The sequence below is a fragment of the Gouania willdenowi genome, chromosome 13, assembly GCF_900634775.1.
Source record: "Gouania willdenowi chromosome 13, fGouWil2.1, whole genome shotgun sequence".
NCBI lineage: Eukaryota > Metazoa > Chordata > Actinopteri > Blenniiformes > Gobiesocidae > Gouania > Gouania willdenowi.
The window spans coordinates 17,261,732-17,279,548 of record NC_041056.1 but is presented as its reverse complement, the minus strand read 5'-3'; the positions used below and the strand labels follow the sequence as shown (position 1 = coordinate 17,279,548).

General features: G+C 37.2%; 1 protein-coding gene across 1 annotated transcript in view; it reads left to right on the top strand.

Annotated features, from left to right (window-relative positions):
• The first annotated feature begins 4,857 nt into the window (after window positions 1-4,857).
• drd2a (dopamine receptor D2a) overlaps window positions 4,858-17,817 on the top strand; it is a 65,114-nt gene continuing 52,154 nt past the window's right edge. Inside the window, exon 1 of the mRNA XM_028465443.1 lies at window positions 4,858-5,222. The gene's annotated coding sequence lies outside the window, so the exon portion shown is untranslated. The remainder of the gene's footprint in view (window positions 5,223-17,817) is intronic.

The following is a 17,817-nucleotide window of genomic DNA, read 5'->3' as shown; positions in this document are numbered from 1 at the left end:
TATGAATCAACCACCGAGAAACCACCGTACTGTGCTAAATTTGGGAATCGCCAAAAGAAAACCAAAATGGTGATTACAATGTTTGTCAATGAGAAGGCTCCAGATTTTTAAATAGTGCATCAGCCTTTGAGTGAAACATACATGTAATAAATTCAAATGCAGTCTTTGCTATTTTAGTGTAACACTTTTTTTTAGTTAGAGCAGCAGCCAAAGAGCAAAATGTTGTTCCCTCGCAAGGAAAGTGTATTTTTAGGTCAGTATCTGAAAGACCAAGTAGGAAACCTACAAAATATAAGAAAATACAATTCTAAACAGCACGCCTTCTGTGCTAAACATATGATTTAAAGGGCCTGTACTACGAAGCTGGAATTCCTCTTATCACGCCAACTTCCTGGATTTTGTTTGTTTTGCTAATTGATAAAAAATAAATATGAAAATATTGTATATTGATATATATGTCAATTTTGTGCCCTGTAATACAAATTTGTTTCTTTACTTTACTAAAAAAAGGACAGGCCTGGGTTTTTTTAGGGAACAATTAAAGCTTTAATATCCTATGAGTATCTGCATCAATAATGGAAAGAAAAATGTGAATTATAATTACATTTAACCTAAAATAGATTCTAAATGTTTGTTGTCAATAAATGGCTTTCCTAAATGAGTTTACTTGAATCTGTATCCACTGACATATTCATGGTGGTTGAAGTGCATGTTGGAGCCGACTTATGATTATTACTCCTTTTAGTAGACAGCTCTTAGACAGAGACAGAGAGGATTCTTGAGGGTCATTCGGAGATGGATCTATCAGATAGAGAGAGCTCACAGGTAAGAGCCCAGATGTGAAAATAAATGAAGATAACCAAGGTGCAGTGCCAGCTGCAGTGTGCTAGCATGAAGAATAAGGCTCTTAAACCTGTAGGAACAGGGGATTCAACGTTTTACAGTAAAAATGTAGCCCCAACTTGGGCTGGGCAATATATCAAGATTTAAGATATATTGAATTTTCTATTTTGGAAATATAGAAAATGACAATATTGCTGATATCAATATTTTTTATTTTTATTTTATATCTTATCAAAATACTTGTTTTAGGAGTCACTGCTTTCGCTACTTGTCAGAACAGCATGAGAATCGGAATCAGAAATACTTTCATAATCCCAGGGGGAAATTACTTCCGATACGGCTCCACATATACAAACAACATATATTATACATCTATTAAGAACAAATATAAATAGCACAGTGAGATGGATTTCTGAGTGCGTCCTAACCCAGACCTGCCCAGTAGCCGTTCTGAAATGAAAAACTCCCAGGGCGGCCAAACCTCAATAACATTTCCTACTATTAACATTCAAGAAAACTATATATAAAACAAGTAAAACTAAGCATTTTACAAAGTAGTGCAATTTAAAGCTTATACACTCTGTATAGCTTGGTATATACTGTCATAAAAGGTTCAATAAAAATAATAAAATAAATTGTTATGGGAATGAAAACAATTATTATAAGGGTAAGATTAAACAAAACAAAACAAAAATTAAAAATAGAAAAAATTAAAAGGTTTTGTACACAACTACACACTACAACTACAAATCAACCCAAAAACACAACTTAAATTAGGTTTTACTTTTTTAGTGCTTTGTTGAAACTAAAAACATACCCGTCTTGCCTCGGTGAGGGCAAAGTCATGAATCATGTCGTCATATATTAGTTTTTCACCTATGCTTCTCACTGATAAACTGCTTGCCATTTATTATTATTTAGCCAGAAACCTTTTAATTAAATGGATAATACTTAAATTAATACATACAGTAATAGTTTAGACACATTTGATGACAATTTATCTGATTATTTGTTAAATAATAATTACATTTATTGCAAAGCTGTGAAGGGGAAAATGACAAAACTATTTATTTATTTGTGAGTTTGATTTGACAATTTGATGAACCCCAAGTGGGACTCATTGGTCACTAGTTAAAATGATCCCCACCCATAACATAACACAGGTCCTGCAATCACAGACAGTCGAAGATATTATAAAAAAAAACCAAAAGTTGTCGAAAGGAGATTCACGTAACCCTATCCATCACCAGAAAGAGGCCATAGAAACGACTGCGTTCAGGAGAAATATGAAACAGACGCTGCACAGACTGAGAAAAAAAAGCCTTAAAAGATAAGGAGACGTTTTCAAGTTTCAGAAATGTCCTTCATTCCACTTCTCGTTATCGAATCCGTTTAACCGTTTTCTGTCAACATTTTAGACACTGCTGTTGGCTAAAGCAATGTTTAAAGCAGATTTTAAGAAAATATCTGCAGAAGATACCACAGCACACTTTCACAGGTGTGGAGAAACACATTCAGTCACTATTGGAGCTGACTTCTTCACTCGTACATCGATTAACCTTAAATCTGCTTTTTTCTGAAGGGGCTCTTGTTGCCTGCGCTCGAGGCTGCAAACAAAGCGTGTTCCAGCCTGTCCACGTGCGCTGACGTCACCAGGTGTTTGGACACATTTCGGTGACGTGGCGGTGAATATCAAGGTGTGTTTGTATGTTACCTCGACATCCTCATAATATGGAATCACCAAGGAAAGTCATAATTATGGAAAACAAAGTCATAATTATGAGATAGAAAGTCATAATTATGAGCAAGAAAGTCATAATTATGAGATAGAAAGTCATAATTAGGAGAAAGAAAGTCATAATTATGAGATAGAAAGTCATAATTATGAGAAATAAAGTCATAATTATGAGGAAGAAAGTCATAATTATGAGATAGAAAGTCATAATTACGAGTTAGTAAAGTCATAATTAGGAGATAGAAAGTCATAATTATGAGAAAGTCATAATTATGAGATAGAAAGTCATAATTATGAGTTAGAAAAGTCATAATTATGAGATACAAAGTCATAATTATGAGATACTTAAACACATTTACAGCAGCTTGTTCATGTGGTGAGCTGACACTGAGAGATGGCTGATCAGACTATCAAAGACTACTTTAGACGGGGCTTTGCAAATGATGAAATACTTTGTTTGCTTGCAAATTCACATAGAAATATGCTGAGTAAACGCAACCTAGAAAAGATACCAAGCAAAAAGAGGCTCTGGTGTCGAAAGGATAAAACTGATGTGGCTGAAGTAGCACGATTTATTGAACAACAAATGGAGATTTCTGGTCAGTGTCATTGGTACAGATAGATGTACCAAAAATGTTTCTATCTCATAATTATGACTTTACTAACTCATAATTATGACTTTACTAACTCATAATTATGACTTTACTAACTCGTAATTATGACTTCCTATCTCATAATTATGACTTTCTTTCTCATAATTATGACTTTACTAACTCGTAATTATGACTTCCTATCTCATAATGGTGATTTTTTTTTTTTTTTTTTTGTGGCGGAAATAGGCTTTCATATCATAAAGCACAGCAGCGCAAGTAAAACATTTAATTTTTTTTTCTCGTGCCTCTTCCTAGAGATTACCGTCCTGGTCAGCTGCCCATGTTGCCCATATCAAAACCCGCCACTGGCCCTGCTCCTCAACAAGCCATACCACAGAACTCACTCATACGCAGAGGTGAACGTTTCGTGGGCCGTCAACCCAAAGTGGGCCGGTCAAATCCAATATTTTTTATTTATTTATTTTTTTTTTTTTTTGATGAGCGAGTGGAGGCAGACATGGTACAGGTGGCCAAAGTAGCCAAACAATGGGAAAATGAAAAGGAACCAGGTGGTATGTAATGGCAAAGGGTAGCTTAAATGGGCAAAATGTGGCAAAAAATAGTGAAAAAGGGCAGAATTGCAGAACAAAAAAAGGCAAAATGTAGGGGAAAAAGGAAACAAGTGGTATTTATTGGACAAAAGGTTGCTTATTTGGATTAAAAGTGGCCATAAAAGTGAAAGCACAAAAATAGGATAGAAGTGCAAAAAGCTTGCAAAAATAGACAGAAAAAAGGAATATTTATTGCCAAAAGTAGCTAAATTCTGAAAAAAAAGTGTCAGAACTTTTTGAAAAAGGGCAAAAATGGGATAAAGGAAGTGGCAAAATGGCCAAAAGAAAAAGGTAAGAAGGGGTTAAAAAGTTTTCCCATTTAAAGGTTTTCTGGGGGAATAATACTTAAAAGAAAGTGTCTATTTGTACGGTTGTCGTATGGACAACCCATGGTGCTATTTGTACGGTTACCGAAGTACAAGTACGTAATGTCTTAGGGTTGGGTTTAGGCAGTGGCAACTGCATGGATAGCCACTGCCTAATTAAAATGAAGACATAAAGACTAACATGTTGAGCATCACTGACATATTAATGGATTCTGGTGTCATTTGATAATGCAGTGGGCTGGTCTGGACAGAAAATGCAAGGGCTGAATTGTCCCATTCCCAGTTGGGCTTCTTGTCCTGTAAGGAACAGCCTAAAGTGGAACACATTGTGCAGCTGTGGCATTTTTCATCAGCAAATTTAACTCAGAATTTCTTTCTGGTCAGACTTAGAGTTAAAAATATCGAGACTGATATTGTACATCTCTATTTTGAGATAAATTATCGACATACTAGTTTTGATCCATATTGCCCAGCTCTACTCTCAACTATGCACATCAGGGTTTTAGGCCTAAACAAAATCAATGTTTTGTAATGTGTCTTTCCTCACTTTTAAATGTTTGATGTCGATTCCAAAATGTTGAGATCAAAACACATTTTCTGTGATCACCGGAGGATGTTGTGCCACAAATGAAGAGGTGACATTGGAGAGGGATGAATCGACCCCGGTGGGAGAAGCGCCATCGTAACCCCGCCTTTATTTCCACCGTTCCTTACATCAGCTCCAGCCTCCGTCAGTACCCACAGTTACCGCGCTCCGTGCGTAAAGGTTCACACCAGTAGGACTCTGCGCAACCCAAGCTCTCCTGGAGATCCAAAGTGATTTAAAATATCTGGAGCTTTAAATCAAACAGTCGCTGTGTTTTTAAGATCGATCAGCTCGGGTTTTTGTTTTTTTTTTTCCTTCTTCTTTCGTCTCCCGTGTCTTTTCCTCCCAGTTAGATTTTTTTCCTCCCACCATTGTGAACTGGATGCTGGGCTGCCCTGGTGAACAGAGTCAGTAAAGCATGTGCAAAGCAAAGAGAGGATGCAGCGGGAGCTAAGAGTGGATCACCTTGGATTTAACAGCCTCTGCCTGTGAAAACAAAAGATTCAGTCAAAAACTTATGGCGTGAAGGTAAGTGAGTTCAGTAAACTTCCAAGGACAGCCTACCATTTAGTCCATTTGTAAACATTGTAAAGCGTTATGTGGAAATGGGTTCGAGTGCGCACGGACCGTGGGCGCACGGGCGCACACACAGGTATGGTTTATTAGGATATGTACATTGTCTCGATTGTTTCATTATTGATTACTGGTGGACTGCAATGCAAAACAGCTGTATTCAAACATTCGGCTTTCTCTATAAATCGTAGAAAAGTGCTTCTTGAAGTGGGAAATAGTTCATATTTTGAAGGGCACTGACGCGTAATTGTGAAGCTGTGATTTTTCAGCCCCAGATTCCAGATGTGATTGTGTTTGATGGGTTTATAATTCTATTGGTTCTCCAGAGGAAGCGACTCCCGGGGTCCAATGATGGGGAGCCACTGCTGTGGCTGCACAGATGATTATGTTTCTGCTCCGTCCACATCATAAAAATAAATAAATAACTAAAGAAAATAAAATAAAAATCCAAGAAATGATAAAGATGCTCTGGGAAAATGTCCGATGGTTCATCTGAATCTTCCCTGTGAACACTGAGATTATTCATTATGTCCTTTGCTGTGCACCAGAGTTCATTGTGACCTTTTCAGGATTTACACGACATAATATCACAGCATAGCATACATTGAACGATGACTGCAAACTGTTTTCAGATTGTTTTGACATTTTCTAATAGCAAACTGCCTTATGCTTTATGAAATGATTCACTTTTCATTATTCAGTGCTATTTGAAAAATAAAAGGGGAAAAAAAGTAAACAATCTTCCCGAAAAGGACAAGAAACCGTGAGATAAGGACAGGAGTATATTTGTAAGATGTCAGAAAGAAGAAGGAAATCCATGGATTGACCAGGTAGTAATAACCACTGGTCCTGTCAATATGAAAGACATACTGTATGTGACACAGAAAATTCATCCTGTCAATTCCAGTCAGGCAGAAATAAGCGTTTGAAAGCCCCCCCAGTGATATCAAGAGAAAGTCTTTATTTAATAGTCTAAAATGTGCTGCCACACAATGGCTTCTCTCCAAAAATTGGACCTTCCTCCTTCTGTTCTGTTGTGATTCCTGGTGTGGGAAAAAAAAAAAAACCCTCAGCCAGAGCTGCAAGCTAAGCTGTTTGACTCAGAGATCATATCACAACTTGTGACCAGGTTAATGGCAGAATCTCAGGCTTTTTTTTTTTATCACTCGCAAAAGGCTTTTCTGTAATTACTTCACATTCGGAGCTGTCTGCTTCAACGTGGTGGCTGATTATTTGCACAGCTGTTAGGGGTTTAACATTAAGTCAATTGATGAGGACTGTCAGTCAATATAGATATTTGAATCCAACATACAGCTCCCAAGAGATAGAGCATGCATTGAACCTAAACAGTACGTTCCCTTCCTATTAAATGCTTTTGAAATCTCGGGAGAAAAAAACTTTGTTGTGCAAGAGTGGTTGATACAGTCCAATAAGTCTTAACTTAATATGTAAATGCGTCCTTAATCCAAATAATATTTCTATTCATCATAAAAGCCTGTGCATTTGTGATTGATGACTGTAATTTATAAACCACAGATTGTAGCTTTGCTGATGTAAAATCAAAAGGAAACATGTTTTTTTTTTTGTTCATTTTGTAAAAGCGTAACTGCTGCTTCTTTCAAGTGTAACCCTCCACATTTACACTTTAATAATCATTCAAATAGGTTTGTAATGTGTCCCACTTTCTGTTCTGTTCTGCTCTCAGCTTGTTTATGTGTCAGCAAATAATATAATATAAAAAAAACAATATATGAATAAAATCTATTTTAAAGTCATGGAGGAATAATTTGCTGGGCCAAGCTGCTTAAGGCACTATAGTACAAATATAAGACATATCAAAAAATGCTGTTCGTGACCATAAAAATGAAAAAGTGATATTTGCTCTTTTAAAAACAAGAATTGCCGCCCAATACCAAAACAAAGAGTCATATTGATGTTCCAGGGAGTGCATGGCATCAGTGCACCTCTTCAGTATCATTTCTCTTTGATTTTAGCCTTTATAACACAAGTCTGAAGTTTTGGAATATTAGAATATGAGAAATCAGTATGCACAGAAGTACAAACAAAAAAAAAAAGCAAAACTTAAAATAATAATATTGATGCACATTAAATTGCCCTGTGTATGAATTGTGCTATACAAATACATTTGCCTTGCCTTTGTAGTTAAAAATAACTTTTAATTTGTGGCTGTTGGCATCTCCATTCTCTGTAGCTGCAATCACAGCAACAAACAGCTCTCATACGCCTCTTTAGATGGCGATTGTAGTCAAACAGTATACATTGCCAGAAGACCTAGATAAGTGCTAACTAGATTCGGAAAATGGCATGCAGATAATGCATTAAACAATCTCTTTGAAGGAAAGAAGAATACTTCTCATATTTTTCATCAGGCCTGCAGCTTCCTCTCTCCAGGAGCATTTTGTCTTAGAGTATTTTCAGTGGCCGTGTGGCTTAAGCAGCCCATTGTGTTTTGACAAGCAAATCATTTAATTGTATTGAATCTTCTGTGCATGTATCTGAATGGCCTACATTCCTCCTCTTCTGAAAGCCATTCTCTAACACGTCAAATACATTCGCACTCCAGGGACCCGCAACCATCACTGCAAGGATGGAGCAGCCAATTATGTCCAAAAGCTACAGGATATCTATCACGAGCTGGTTTTGCTTTAGATTCCCGTCATATTATGCTGGGAAAGTTATGTCAGCTGGTTGGGCTGTTCGCTCATCAGTGGTGTTCTCAAGATACACACCAATCTATCATAGAAACACACTTAGAACAAGATATGTGGGCACAGTTGTGTCGACTCTGACTATAATGGTTAAATTATTACAATAAAATTGCTCAGAGCGTTTCCAACACTCTGAAAACTCACATTATGTTTGTTTTCACACTTATTATTTTTAAACTGCTCTGTAGTCACACAATGTGGCTCAGAAACCCATACAACAAAATAATCTTTTCTTTGCCATTCTGTTTTCAACTCTTAAGATCATTATTGCTCTATCAATCATTCATTTTAATTTATCATACAAATACATACGCTATTCTCAGAGTAGCGTAAGAGAACCAAATCACTCAATCACTCTGCTGTTCAAAAATCCATCAACATTCCTTTTCACTTTGGAAATATAGACTTTCGTCTCAGAGCCTGAAAGCTTGAATAACAGGCTGTCAAAACTGTGTTGAATTTGCTGCAGGAGGATGGACGCTCCAAACCTCCGAGTACAACTCTTTACTCCTTTGTTTGCTGTCCAATGTGGCAGTAATATGTTTCCATTACCAGTTTTTATTGCGCTATTCAAATTTTGCAAATTTCCAAGGGTAATTGAAACGCAGCTATTGTCAGGTTACCCTATATACAGCCACAGTGTGCACGCATAAATGCACAGAGGTGATGTGCACACAGGCCAACATTGATGATGAGTTGACCATCACCAAACAGGAGATGTGTTAATTGGTCAGGGCTCCTATAGAGCTGGATCAAAAGAAAATAGTCTATAAAGTAGATATTGACTGATGGGAGGAGAGGGGTTAGGGAACCAGCAGCACTGGGATGGAAAACAACGATGTGATTGACAGGGAGATCCGAAGACATGAAGGAAAGTATTGAGGATTAAAAGCAATGGAAAGAAAGCGGGAAGGGAATTTCCCTGGAGAAGTGAATTTTCCTCCCAGTTACCTTGTGCAATGTGACTTTGGTGTGAATACCTTATGAAAGGAGTATGTGGTCCATTCAAATGTTCCTCGCTAGACTTTCAATTAGTAGTACTACCTTCGGATCATTGCGGCTTCAGCAGATGGTGCTTGACACACACAGAAAAGGTAAATGTTTTACACTGGCTTACAGGTTTTTCTCTGGCATTGAAATTCAAGCTTATGGAAAAACATCAAAAGGCAAAAAAATGGGACAATGTGTCAATGTGTGTGAAATTGAAGGCCGTTGTGACATGATTCCTTTATCATTTTAAACTTCAAATTTTTAACCTTTTATGTCAAGTGCAGAATAAGAAACAGGCTTTGTACTGAACAGCCTGTTAGAGGAGCTTACTTGACATTTTCCTCAGCTGGGTGTCTTTTGCTGGGCGAACAAAGCAGGCATGGATCCCGTGTGACCTTCTGGTTTAAGCTCATATTATCATCACATTTTTTCTCTCTGACAGATAATGTCTGAATATAGTGAATACCTCTTCAAATGCAAGGCCTCTAATAAATCAAACCAAAATGAATGTGTGTAATATTTAACAGATTGATTAGTCCTGGTTATGCAAATGGTTGCTTGTAGTGTGAATCTCACAGAGAACAACAAACCCAGTGGTTTAATTATGCTTGCACCCACTTTGAACTCATTGTTTCGGCTTTCCAGACACAGTCCGTTTGGTTGCTTGCCAATGGCTCTCACATGCCAAGTGTGAATTCATGAGCTTAGCTTCTTATAAAGCATGCGAGAGCAAACAAATTCAGGTAAATTGTAGGGATGCATGCACTGATATGATGCGTAAATTCTTGGCCGAAAACCAAGGCTACAACCCAAAACAGAATTAAATGATTATGCCAATTATTAGTTGCATTGCATTTATGAATGTGTAATAAGCTCACTAAAACTAAAGCACTGTAATTGCATAGGTCAACATCACTGTGTCGAAGAATAAATCAATTAAAAATATATGAAAATATTCATTTAGCCCTGACCTTCCAGCAATATAAAATAAAATACAATAAAATACTAAATAAAATGTTTAATTTGACCTCACTCATTTATATATTAAATATTAATGGACAGGCCACAACTGACTGGGTTGCTGAAAGTTAGTCAAATTAAATAGTATAGTATTAAAGAGTATCTCCGTTAAACGTGTGCTCTGAAGACAAATGTATGCCTCTGATACATAGTTGACAGTCTACACCGCAGGGGGCTGCGGTGTAGACGTGGCACAGAAACATATATTCAATTCAATTCAATTCACTTGTATTTATATTGCGTTAATTACAACAAAAGTCATTTCAAAGCGCCATCAAAACATAATAATATAATACAATTCTTAATAAAAAGGGCAAAAAAAGAAACAAATCCACATGAACAAGCATCGGCGACAAGTGTTATCTGCTAAATAACACTTGAAAGTGAGTATTTATTTGTTTCCACTCTGTGTTCTATCTCAACCTCTGCTGAGAACAAGCTTTTGTGCACTACCTACACGTTGGCCCATATTTAGACAAACGTGTGTTTGTTGGTGTTTAAAAACATTTTTGTGGCCGAATTCTTGATCCATCACTAGTAAATAGTTGACTATACTTTGGCATTTTAAACATTTATGTTAAGGAGGCATCATTGCACAAAGGTTTAATTAATTTCAAAAAAATGTACAGATTACCAAACAACATATTCTGTTCAGTTTGTGACAAAGACGTAAAACCCAAAGAATAAACACAGTGATATACACCTCTTTAGCCTCATTCAGAGGGCCAAAGTTGAAAAAGTTTCCTCCCTCCACATTTTGTAAAAAGTCAGCTCCAAACGTCCCGTGACGTCACATACCGGGAACTCTTCCTCGTTTTGCTTTTGAGATCTGCCGCCTTTGTGACACAATGCGACACAGCGGTTGGACAAAACAGTGGACTATCACCTTGAATGGACTTCCTGTAATCAGTAGAGGAGATGATGACAAGAAAGTGACTTAGCAGCTTCGGTAAGCGTTTGAACGCCGCTGCTTTGGCTGCTGCTGCTCCGGCTCTGCAGACATGCACTATTGGCTGCTGCTGGGGCAGTGTTTTTCTGACTCACAATCACAATAGCCACTTAAATAGCCATGTGTTTACTGTACTGTGCAGTTTTTTTTGGCTGAAAACATTAACAAAAGTGTGTGGATGGCGTCTACAGACACGCCTACTCATGAATATGCACGAGTAGGCCGCAAATCAGCCCATTTTTAGAATTGCTCAGAAAGTCACTTTTCAGAGGCTAAAACTCCAGAAAACAGGCGAGTTGTGGAAAATAAATCTCAAATACTATGTTGTTGGGGTTATTAGAACAAATGGAGATGGGTGAAAAATAGCTTAATACTGGACCCTTAAAACTGATATTTTCTAACAAGCGCCGCACAAGGAGAATGCCTTTTTATTACTACAGTTACGGTACAACATCTAAATATAGAAGCCATTAACATTATTATAATGCAAAAAAACCCCAACAACCTCAATATATCAATCCACATTTGGACAATTTGGAAGAAATGTATTTAAAGTTAACTTTCCTCACATGCAGACGCTATGTCACCCAATCATATGAGGCCATTATACAAGTTGAGTGACTTACCTCATTAAAATTAGATAGAGATATTTCCAATGAAAGGAAATCATTTAGTTACAATGACAAATTAAGCCACAACTGACCCTATGGTGTGATGAAGTTGATCCAATATGACACAAACCAAGATATCACATTAATTTTGTCAAGAAGAAATGTTTAATCTGGAATTTAAAGCGATTATCCGGAGGATGAAAAGAGAGAGAGAAAATTCAAAAGCGAACGTCTCGATGTCCCTCCCTAAACAGCTCCACTTCCTCCCCCTACCTCTTTCAATCTACCAGAAGCCACGCCTCTACTTTTGTGCACGTGCATAGCACAACATAACAATGTTTAACACACCAACACACGTGTAGTATTGTTTTTCACTAATAAAACTCATTTGGTAGTTTGATTAAAATAAGTTTATTACCTGTTCATGAGAAATGTCGCCAAATCAGGGTCCGTTCGGAATCATTGTAAAAGCCACAACTTCTTCCACCTTTGAAAAGCAGCTCCGAGATAAAGACGTTTATCCGCAAGCTTTGTACCCGGACTTTTCTTTTGTTTTTTTTAGTAGAAGCTTTGGAGTTTTGGAGTGCTCCTTTACGATGCTATGCTGCTCAGAGTGAGACCTGTTTGCTGTTGTGATGTGCAACCTTGTTTCCGTGCGCAGTTTACGCACGCACATTCACTTTGATTGACAGTCTCCACTACAGAAATTCGAAACTTATTAGCCTGGCGATTGCTGCATGTTTTTCTATTTTTATAGGGGTCTATAGGATGAAGGCGGGACTTGCTGAATATACATTGAGGTATGTGAATGGCCACTGGCAGTAGACCACAATAAAAGATTGATACATAAACATAGATTTCTCAGAAACTTAAAATATGATCTTTAAGGTTACCAAAGAAAAGAGAGGATGAGTTAAATACTGGCTTGTCCTTTGTGTTTTCATAACAGTTCTCATTGGGGATTGATGGAGATGCTGTAATTTATATAAACTGTAAGAGTGCTTCTTGTAACATAACCTTTTTGAGTATTAAAATGCGACACCTGGAGTCAACTGAAAACACTTTTCCCAGTTTATGTGGGTTCACAACCATTAATGCATTCTGTCCTACTGGGACCACTTTTACCTACAGTATGTCTCCTGTTATAGTCATTTCTTTGGTTGCCGGTATGACTTTCCTCTTCAGCGTCTTGTCAACCATACAGTCTGGTTTGCTTCGCTGTTCTCAGCCACTTACAGTGATGTATGCATTCCACTGAGACCAGAGGACTTAAATGGTGAATATTTAGACAGTACACATCCCTGTGCTAGTCACAAGGCTTTTTTATTTTTCATATTCAGTCTCACATTTAAATCATAAAAGGCCAGTGATAAGTAACAAGCATAAAACATCGTTCTAATTGATGTTTTTTGCAGCCTTTATGCCTAGCCAAGACATGTCAGGCAGACTGAGTCATTCAAATGGATCATTGTGTAATCTTGTGTTGCTACAGGCAAAAAAAAAAGTTAGTGCAAATCAAAATTCATTGACGTGAAACGTGAAAGCGTTCATAAATTAATCCAATTTTTCACATCCTATCAAGTAAACTACTTGAGGCATTAACTTACAATAAGAGCTTCTAACAGCAGCTTGGATATTGTTCCCATCTGTTTGGACCATATTAAAGCGTTACGGTATTAAGAGACTAATTGAAGGGTGGAGTTGAAGCAAATGTTGCAAATTAATGGAGTTTTTTTTAAACAAAATCTTTGCCTTTACGTTAGTTATAACTGGGTAAGCAGGTGCATGATGTGTAATGAGGTAAAGCTACCTGTTAAACAGATGTGTTGCTGTGAAATTAAGTAGTTTGACAAACCCATTAGCACAATTATTCCAACTGAGGATTGCGCTATGGAATACAACAAGGAGACCTTACAACCAATATCATTAGCAAAGCTTTACTTAAGGTAGGTTTTCATTAAAGGTAGGGCTGGGTGATATGACCAAAAATGTATGTCACGATATTTTTCTAAATTTGGTTTTACGATATATGATGGTATTTTTCATTTTTTTTCAGCTCACTGGCTCCTTGCCGCGCTAGCTTAGCTTTAGCATTAGCTTGATTTCTAGCTTTAAATGCTGTAAACACAGTGGTGTGGTGGTTTCTTATGGTGAATAAGGTAGTGTTTTGTTTGCAGCTTCACCAGAACGTATTTCCACATTATATATATATATATATATATATATATTTTTTTTTTTTTTTTGTTGACCTTTGACAGCATGTGCAGACAAGTAAAAAAAATAAATAAATATTTCCACATTATAGGAATTACAAATTGCAATCCTTTGCCCTCTTTTTTTTTTTGTGTATTACTGCCGACCTGCCAACATGCTAAGCTAACCGTGCCTCCGTGTCCGTGAGTGTTGTTCTCCTGTAGCAGAGGCATGCACATGCTCACATGCAGCTTCAAACCTTTCGATTGTGTCTTTCTTATACATTTACACATATGATTTACACCACAACTAACACCAGAGCGCTACTGTTTACCTTCCTAATGAGAAGTGCAATGTTGAAAAGAGTTCGGTCTGAAATGCGGCACAGTGTAGCGTTACGAAAGTTGTGTAATCAAATACACTGGTACGGCGGTATATTAAAAATTCATTTCATAACAAAAATATATACCGTATTTGGTATGAAGCAGTATTTTCCCCCAGCCCTATTTAAAGCTAACAAATGGTGAATGAATGATAAAATTGTAAGGGGATGACTGTTACAGCAGTTTTTAGACTAAATGTCAAAATCCCTTTATTGCCAATTTTACACCCAAGACAGCTTATGCAGACAGGTGCAATTGGGCATATCACAGCTTTTGATGTACACAGGGTTTAAATTTCCCTGTGCAGGTGTAAGCTGGTGTTGAGGAACATCTATGTGTGGATATTTACAGTATGTGTGCTAACTGTATACGTTTGTAATGGATACGTACATGTGTATGTGTGTGTGACACGCATTCTCACAAGAGACAATAGCAGTTGTTAGGTTGGAGCTTCCCTACAAACTAATGAGGTCGATGGAGGCTTGTTACCAACCTTCCTCTCCTCCCAATCTACTGGGCTCCTGCCCTTCCAGTTCCACCCTTTCCGCTTGTGTGTGTAATGGCGTGAATCACAACTACAATAACCTTAAGGTCCCTCTGTTTCAGCAACTTTGATTCATTGGTGAAATTTCACACCCCTAGGGATTCTATTTTTGTTGGATTCAACCGTGCCTTTTATTCAGCCCTTTATGGCTCCTTTCACTGCAATCTGTCCCAACACTTTATGCTGTTTCATCATTGTCGCTCCCAAAAGGCCGTGCACACTTTTTTTTTGCGATATATTGTTTTGCATAATAAATGTCACTCAAAATGCAGTCAGGGTGATTTTGTTGCTGTTTTGATCATTGGATTTTCTTTTTTTTAGGTACCATCAGGGAACATAAACTACTAGTGTGTGTCGGAATGGCAACGTTTACATGAAAGCTTTAAATCCCCCTTAATTCACAATAAAAGTTAAATCTTCTGTAAAAATGACCTTGTAAACACTTAATTCCGAATGAAAATCGTAATTCCGAATTAGATAATTCCTCGATCTTGTAAACACTTAATTCCACTTAAAGTTAATTCAAGTCGTTCTGCGCATTCTCCTTCTGTCGCAGAGTCGTGCTTGTGACGACATAATCCAGTTGTGTGTTTTCCCCGATACACGAGATACGTCACGTTTGCCTCCTGTCCAATCAGAACCGTTCCCAACCCCCAGACTTAAAACGGAATTGAATAAAGTCAATGTAAACACAAAGCAGAACACTTTAATTCCGATTTAATTTAATTCGTAATAGAATTAAAAAAACATCATGTAGCCGCAGACAATGCAGAAAAACTTCTTTAAATCTTCAGCTCAGAGGTAAGGAGCCACTTAGAGCCCACACCGATCTGAAGGAAATCAGGCGAAATAAAACCTATAGGAATAGGGATGTAACGATTAATCGTAAGGCAGTTAAAAATCGATTCATAGGTATCACGGTTGATATTGATTTTCTGAAAATTGAATCGCAGTACTTTTTTTTATCCACAAGTGTAGGCGGCGGGCGGAGTCTGCTAATGCTTTCTTTCTGGCCGCCTTCTACTCTTAAATATGTTAATAAATGATTCATTACCCCTTAAGCACCGAAAGAATATCTGTAATATTACTTGAATATCTGTAAAAATCACGTTTTTCTATTAGCTCTGTCTGCTAGCATAGCTTCTCTTCTTCACTGCAAGATATCTGCATGCCAACCGATCACTGTGTTACCAGCGCCCTCTGCTGGTCCAAACAAATATGACGTAAATAGGGTGCAATCACGTTTTTTTTTTTTTTTTAAAGTCCAATTGTTAAGGCACAAAATACATTTTCAGTTGCACTTTTAAAAGAAAAAGAACTATTGTGCAGTTTTGCATTGTTTATTATAGAACCAGAATTTAAATTAATAGGCTTCATTTTCATTTGTATTATTCCTTTATTTATTTCATTCAAGATTTATTTTTAGTTAAATTGGATTGTTTTGAATAGTTTATCAAGGAATTCTTTTGACAATGTAAAATAAAAGGAAAATAGTACAGTATTTTCTAGTTTTCTTCCCAAAAAAAAAAAAAATTGTCTACAGTCCCATTTTGTAAAATAAATCGTGAGAGAATCGTATTGTGAACCCAGTATCGTGAATCCAATCGTATCGGGAGTTGAGTGAATCTTTACATCCCTATATAGGAATCATTAGAGCAGGGGCCACCAACCTTTTTGAAACTGTGACCTACTCCAAAGCTTGAATAGTCCAACTGGCTACCAGTTTAAAAATCATTTATTAAATACTACATTTTCATGTTTTCACTTGAGGTTTCAAAATGCAGCGCCTAATTTCTCCTAATTTATGCAAATGTTTCATTTTCAGGTAACACTTTAGATTAGGGAACACCTAGTAACCATTACCAGTGTTGGGAACGTTACTTTTAAAAAGTAATTAGTTATAGTTACTCACTTCTTGATCCAAAAAGAAACTGAGTTAGTGATTGAATTACTCTTACTATAATAAAAGTATCTCATTACCAAAGAAAGTAAAAGTTGCTATATGTCAAAGAATTCAGATTTTTTTTAGATGCATGTGTCGTTGTGAGGTGCTTCATTAAATTAGAGTTAATTAAGAGTTGCTTACAACGAATGTCTTCGCTCCTGGATATAATGTACACTTCACATACACGTTCTTGCCTTTGACCACAATTAAATTAAAGTAGTGTTTGTATCGCCACCAAAAAATGCCAACATTTTATCGGACTGCTCAACGCTCGCCATCTCTGCTGCTTCATCAAATCTGTAGCGAAACATGATGTCGCCTTAGCTAATCATAATCGCTCACCTTGTTTTTAACCCACCTCCTTGTGCTGGCACATGTGTAAAAACCCTGGCTCTGATTGGCTACCATGAAACATGACGCCACCTTAGCCAATCATAATCGCTCACCTTGTTTTTAACCCACCTCCTTGTGCTGGCACATGTGTAAAAACCCTGGCTCTGATTGGCTACCATGAAACATGACGCCACCTTAGCCAATCATATTCGCTCCCCTTGTTTTTCCCCGGGCATCACGTTGGTGACCCATGCATTAGAGTGTAGTTTTAAATTCTAATTCTGATTTTTAAACTCTGTTTATTGTTTTCTGTTGCAGTTTTAATCATCATATTGCCTGGTGTATGACGTGTGCAATACAAATACAATTGCCTTGCCTTAAAAAGTTAGTTTGGAATATTTTGCAACTTTCTTTGCTGTTTAATGCTGCAGGTTTATTCTCCACACATTGTCATATGACTTTGGTGATTGGGTTATCAAAGGTGCAGGAATGCATTCACAGATAACTAAAATGGGAGGATTTATCAATTTCATTCACGTATGCTGTCTTTGTATTTCACCCTTTGCAAGGTCATCTCCACCTGGGCTGTAACACAATGACTCTCATTTATTAATATCAGAGGAAAGAATACAGAAATATGTAGGCGTCTGACTCCCTCATTCTGCTTCAGTTTACTGTAATGCAACCCATGAAAACGCGCAGTCAGTAGCCTTTGTTCGGACTTTCCTTTAATGTCAGCTGTTTACCATCCCCATGTCAGAGGTCTGCCAGATTAAGCCTAAACGCCTCAGAGTAAGAAACCCTGTCGGAGGCTTTGCGAGGGTAGAAGAAGGTGCATAATTGCAAAGAAAAG